General features: G+C 39.7%; 1 non-coding gene across 1 annotated transcript; it reads left to right on the forward strand.

The window, feature by feature from the left end:
• The first annotated feature begins 3,900 nt into the window (after window positions 1-3,900).
• TRNAK-UUU (transfer RNA lysine (anticodon UUU)) lies at window positions 3,901-3,974 on the forward strand. Its single transcript has one exon. It is a non-coding gene; the product is annotated as a tRNA-Lys (tRNA).
• The last annotated feature ends 3,126 nt before the right edge of the window (window positions 3,975-7,100 follow it).

The following is a 7,100-nucleotide window of genomic DNA, read 5'->3' on the forward strand; positions in this document are numbered from 1 at the left end:
TCTCATTTGCAAAGTCAGTTTACATGAAACAACTATAACGACATAGTTGTCGTTATGTGTGATATACTAGCTTTTAGCACTCTTTAAAAGGTGGCCGCTGCCTCAGTAAGTCATAGCACATATGAACATGTAGTTCATATACTGTACACAGTCTCTGATCCTTAAAACAGCCATGTGAGCAGGGAAGCATAAGATAGCTGCTGCCCTAAGATACAGAGTTAGAACATGTGTTATAGTACTTCCTAGCCTTACCACCCTGCACAAGTCATTTAACCTCCCTGAAACTCAGGTGTATCACTTGGCATTAATAATACAGCTTTTGGGGGGATTAAATGAGTTTATATATTACAAAGGCTTTAGAGAAACATTTCATAGTAAGTGCTCAATACATTTTGTCTACACTAATTATTTCACAAATGAAGAAATGCAGGTTGGAAAAGTTAACTACCTTCCCAAAGATCACATAGACTGGACAGACACCAAAGTCCTTTCTTGCCCTTGTCCCTACAATGCCTCGCTCTCCAGCTAGAGGCAGATAGGCTTAGCGAATTAAAACCACATGTGGTTTATCTAAACTCTTGCCTGGTAAGATGCACATTGGTGGTGTGGACTTTATCTTTTGCTGTCTCTATTTTCTAATATGCAAAAATAAAAGGACCCAGATGTTCATTAGACTATGATTCCATAATTCTATAATCAGGGATCAGTAAGGAGAGAGGAAGTTTACACGATGGAAAGATTTTGATATCTCATGCTGAACCTCAGTTTCCTGAGCAGTAAAAGGGTGATAATACGATAGGTGGGATAGTTGTGAGGATTAGGAGTCATGCAGGGAAATCCCTAGCAGGTGCTTGCACATAGTAGGTGCTCTGTAAATAACAGCAGCATCATTCTGTCATCATTCGCCCATAAGTCTAGAGAAGTTCTCTGTAAGTTCATTCATAGGGAAAGGAAGAACTTTCCATGTGCCTTAGGGCCATAGCTCAGCGAGCTACTGCTTAGCCTGTTTATTTATGAAAGTTCTTTGATTCCATTTAGTGGCTGGATTGTGGCCTTAGGGCAACTATGGAACTGCTTCTCCGTGTTAATTTCAGAGCAGCGCAGCAAACTGATGGAGCAGAAGGCTCAGGCCACCAACTGCACAGAGCGATTCCCTCCGCCATCTGACTGTGAGCTTAGCACCAAGAATTCACATAAGGAGAGATAGATAGCAGGAGGGGGCCGAGGGGGCTGGTCTTTCTGCTCCACACTTGAGAGATGTGTTGTTTCCCTGCCACAGAAGGGGAAACCGTGGTGAGTGATTGGAGTCCGCATTGCTAAGGCAAAGGAGAAAATGATTTCTTATTAGTAGTACTTGTCGCATTAATAATAACAATAGCCATGAAGTAACGAAACAGTCTCCGTCTTTGAAATATAGGAGAAAAGTAATTGGCCCAGAAAGACATTACCAGTTGGAATGTTCCATATTTGCTTGATTTACCATCTTCAAGCAGTTCAAACAGCTTTGCACAATAAACTTAAATGCCTAAAATGTCCTGCTCATGCACTGAAGCATCTTTTATATACTTGTTTCCATAGTTTGGAACACCCTTGTTGCAGAAATAAGAAATCAGAAGAGACTCAATTTATTTTACTGATATTTGAAGGTAATTCTTCCCTTAATGAATGCATCTGTTTGGATGATAAATTGTCCATTAGACAATGCTCAAGTGTTTTTATGCTCTCTGTTTTGATTATGGAGCTTTTAATGCAGTGTTGCCTCTACTCTTCGAATTTTCTCTGCAATTCAGTCATCTACCAAAGAGGAGAATAGACTGCAGAAAATGCCAGACTGACTTTCCTTCCTTAAGTATTTTAATTTATTAAATAAATGGTCTAGTAGGTTGCATCAAGACATATTTCTATACTTTGTGCTGATTTTATTGAGAGTTAATCCGTTTCGTAATGCTAATTAGATGTCAACATTAGTGTCTTGTGTGTGCATACAGATAATGGCTCCAACACACAGCACAGAGCACACATAATGTCCAAGACTTCACTTCATCTCGTGCTGAACACAATCCCTGCTATTTCTCTATTTGCTCCACTCTTCAAAGGGATGGTGTACTGTTGGCTTCTTTTCGGACTCACGAGGGAGTATGTTCAATGTAGTGTGAGCAGAAGACACACGCATTGTGGGGAATTAGTTACACAGTTGCTGTTTCTGTCATATTGTTAACAGGAATTACACCCTCTAGCAAGAGTTCACAGTGGGCACTGGTAGGATGTAAAAATGCATGAGAGAATTCAAGTAATGAACAGCATGGCATTTTAGTTGGGTCAGATTTTAAAACTACCTTTGGAGATGAACACATCTTTATCTTACATAAGCACTCTATCTATGTAGGCTTCCTGTCAAAATTGGTATATGTTTTACTTCAATGTGGGCTCGCCTTCCAGGGCCAGGAAACAATATTTGATAGTGATGCTGAGTTCCATTGGATCTTCTTGGAGAAAACTGAGCAATGATATTAAGTTGTCTTGACAAGTAACTTTGCATTTCCTAAGTGTTTATTTCACAGTATCATTTAGCACTCTGACCTACCAGAGAAGTAATCTTCATGACACTAACTTGCATAAATAAAGGCCAAACAAACAAACAAACAAAAATCCACAAAGAACTTTCCCTCACGTTCTGTGCATATCATTGAAATTCAGTGTGTTTCTCAAACAGAAATAGGTAAAGACCAGTGCATATATTGCTATTTTTCTTTCTTTAATCCATTAATTTATACACAATAAAAGCTGCAGAATCCTCACTTCCCCTGACCCTCAAAAAACTATTTCCCACTAAACTCTAAAATTGAAAAAAAAAAAAAAATTAAATGGAGCTTCTGAAGTAGAGGTAGGGATAGCAAGACTGGAGAATCCCTTAGGCACCTCCCAAAGGTTTTGGGTTACCTCACGGCTCCCCCTGGGGGCACATTGGCAGAAGCTTTGGGCTCCCGGGACATTGTTTTAAAACCCAATTTCAAACAATCATATGTTGAAATAACATTTTAACAGTTCTTCCTCCCTAAAAGAGAGAACAACAAGTAAAACTGACCTTTTGGATATAGACCAATATTAATAATTAATTCAGCCCTTCCTTTACAGCCAAAACCACTCATTTCCCAATTAAGGAGTTGCTGGGAATATCGTCTACAATTTCACAGTAAAGAACTCTCCTTCCTCAGATGAGATATGAAAAGTCCAGGGTCAAAGGTACTTGAGGGTCAAAGATACCTGGTCTGTGCCATTCTTACCAAGGCCTGTGTGAGCTAATTGGGCAGGGTAGCCCTAATGGTGACTCACTTAGTCCTGAAAGAGCAGATCCCTCATCTTGATCTTCCTTCCGGCCTGGTACCAGCACACCTTGGCAAATGAACAGATTACCGTTCCGGGGTTTGATCTCTGGCTTCCACATTTCCCCAGTCATGTTCTTACAGTCTTTCCATTGCATTATGAATAGTCCTCATTTTCTATTTTCTTTGAAGGTGATTCCCGATTGGTCCCTTGAAAAGGATAGCTCCCCCTTCCCCCATTTAATGTTGAAATGTGTTGAAATTCCAGGAGTGGGATTTAATGGGATCAGTTGGAAATAAGATTTCCTCATTTTTTTTTATGGTTCATAAAAAATAATTTATTCAATCAGAGTGAACTCCTGCTGGTGCATTATAGTTGCAGCAGGTGTCTTTAGAATGGCTTCTGAAAGAAAGTTCAAAATAAAAAATCTGCAAAAGAAGTAGTATTTTCTTCCTGTGAGCAAGGCACACTTCTCCAGTGACACAACGAAGCCTTAGTCAAGGCCAGTACGTACAGGTAACATGTAAGATAATCCAAATTAAAGATATCAAAAGTAAGTTAGAGGCATTCAGGGATGCCTGGCTGGCTCAGTTGGTAAAGCATGAGACTTTTGATCTCAGGGGTCATGAGTTCAAGCCCCATGTTGGGTTTGGAGTCTACTTTAAACGGAAAAAAAAGTAAGAAGAATTCAAACGTAATGAAGCCATTTCATTGGATCCCTGAAGCCTCATATTCACACTCATGATCATATAGATCCTGAGGAACGTAGACAACTGTGCCAAAAATGCTAAGGAAAGAGAAACTGGATTGTCTCTCTCCTCTGGGATAGAGACCTCAGGAAGAAAATACTTCTTTATTTGCCCACTGCTAAATTCCTGGCACCTCATACCTTGCCTGCTACATAGTAGATGCTCCTGAAATATTTGTTCAGCCCAGGAATAAATGAATGAACTGCTATGGTCTCCAAATATGATTCTGTTCTTACCAACCCTAGGTGGGAATTAGTAAATTTCAAATGATATCTACTTTGATAGACAGCTAGAAATTATTTGGCCATGTTTCATAGTGCTTGGAATCTACAGTCCAGGTTAAAGATGGAAGTGTCTTCGAGTTAAATGGTGGGAGAAGTTTATTCAGAAGTGTTAGTCATTATAAGTATTTTAAACTATATTCAATGTTGGCACTTTTGGAATGCAGATTTTGATGCAGTCTGATTTCGAAGGAGAGAAAATGTTATGGTGACTCATAAAAGCCTTCTCCATCTTAATTCCGTTTTTACAAAACTTTGAACTTGCGGAAACACAAAGATAAAAATTATCCTCATTAGTGTTTTTACTTGACTCAGGAGTGAATATGTTTCACTTAGGTGTGCGTCCCAATGAGGAATAAAGTGTGAAAGATAAGAGCAATGAAGGGTAAGAGCTCATATCGGGGTCTGTGGTAAGTACCTGGTTAAGTTTTACCATCTGCTATTACCCACGACAAATCTAGAGATCTATATATTGCATTAATAATTACTATTTTCAGACTTATAGTTTATCAACTGCCATTATAAGGAGCTCTTATCATTTCCAAAGTAGATTCAAACCACAATAGTCTTTGAGACAAGCAATAAAACAAACGCATTAGTATATATGAACATATATAATTTGTATGTGTATGCATCATATATATATTTAAGCATTTCTTCTGTTTGAATAACTAGAAGGTTTATGCCTTGAAGTGAGTAAATTTTTCATTTATTTATTCAACAGATATTTACAGAGTGTCTACCATGGGACAACTAGGCATTGAGGCTAAATGATGAATAAGTCAAATGTGGTCCCTATCCCCATGGTGCTTTCAGCCCGGAGGAAAGTCTTGTGAATGAGCTCTTACATAAAGTGGCTCACTATGTAAAGTGGGATACTATGGGGAGTACAGGTTACTTTAGTGACACATTGAAAGAACATCTAATTTGTACTTAGATTTAAGAAAGCTACCAAGAAAAGTAGTGTATGCAAACTGAGGCTGGAGAGATAAGGAGTTGGCCAGGCTGACTCGTCCTTTACAAATCCATATAGCTCATAGCATGGCATTCCACATAGATGGGATGCCAAATGATTTTATTTTATTAATATTTCCTTTATTTTAAGAGCTTGCCACGGATCCAGCTTTGCATCAGCATTGGAAGAGATTCAAGCAAGTGTAAGACTTTATCTCTATAATTAAGGATTCTCCAAATTAGTGGAGGAGAAATAAAGTACATGCATTGCTCTCTAATTGTTTTTTTTTTTTTAAGATTTTATTTATTTATTTGTCAGAGTGAGCACAGGCAGACAGAGTGGCAGGCAGAGGCAGATGGAGAAGCAGGCTCCCGCTGAGCAAGGAGCCCGATGTGGGACTCGATCCCAGGACGCTGGGATCATGACCTGAGCCGAAGGCAGCGGCTTAACCAACTGAGCCACCCAGGCGTCCCTCTAATTGTTTTATATGTAAGAGGATGTAATTCATAACAGCATGCATAGGACAGGCAATGAGCATTGTGTTACATCAGGAAAATGAGAGATTGAAATAGGGGTGAAGAGCAAAGTGGATAACAGAGGAAAAGAGACTTGAGATCTATTATAGAAGAGGTGGAATCGATGGGCAAGAACTTGACATTGAGAATGAATCTGGCCACAGAGGGGAGTAGTTGGGGACGAGATGTCAGGTTCAATGTAGCAGAAAGTACTTGTTGAGCTGCAGTTTTGAGTGAATCTGATAGATCATGATGCTCAGTTACAGGTTCCTGAGTAACAGAACGGCAAAGTTGTGTTAATGAGTTGCCAAGAAAGCATATCATTCCTCCTCCTCCTCAAAGCCCATCTCCATACAGGTTTCCTCTTGATGGGCATTTTGATTGACATTTTGAATAATGATGAACCTTCAGGGGGCCTCTGACACAAAAGTAAGCTGTTAATTGTCTACTAATTGGGAAACAACAAAAAAAGACCTTGGAATATAAGGCCTGCCTTTCCTTGCCCAGAAGCATGAGAGTGAAAGGAAAGCCTTGTCTTATTAAAGTTACTCCAACATTCTCTCTAAGTTCCTGCCACCCCTGCTTCTACCAGCTTTCTAATCCTTCAGCTTTTCCAGGGCGATGAGTCCACGAAACTGAGTAGACTAATAGATTATCTTATCTCACCCTTGCTGTTACTAGAAAAGATATAAAAATCTTTGAAGGAATGAGAATGAAGCCAGAAAAGGAGGAGTCCCAAGATGCTGGTTAATAACTTTTGAGAATCCAGAGCAAGTGAGAGGGTCAAGATTCATAATAATTCACTATTCACAATAAATTTAGAGGCTTTCTATTTTAAGATAGAGAGGGTTTTCACTGAGTTTGAATGACTTCAGCTGTCTGAGGAAAACAGGTTGCTCTAATGTGCTGTTCTCTTCCATTAACATGCTAAGAGCCTGGGCTCTTAGCATATGCAGTTCCCTCTGCCGAGAACCCTTCCCGACTCACCCACCCCTCTTTTGTTTGGCGTTCTCCTAGTCAAGCTTCACATTTCAACCTAGAACTTTCTCCGAGAGGCCTTCTAGGACTCTGTTAGGTCCCTTTCATTATCCTCTCTCACAACACTCTGTGTAACTCCTCTCTCAGAACGCTTATCAAAATTCATCTGTTGCATGCAGTGTCTCTGACTTCTGCTACTCTGGACTCCATGGAAAGAGGGAGCATTTTTGTTTTGTCCACCACTGTATCTTTGGAATCATCACCATGCCTGGCACAGAAGATGCCCCAACTACATGTT

This window comes from Lutra lutra, chromosome 4 (assembly GCF_902655055.1).
Source record: "Lutra lutra chromosome 4, mLutLut1.2, whole genome shotgun sequence".
Taxonomy (NCBI): Eukaryota; Metazoa; Chordata; class Mammalia; order Carnivora; family Mustelidae; genus Lutra; species Lutra lutra.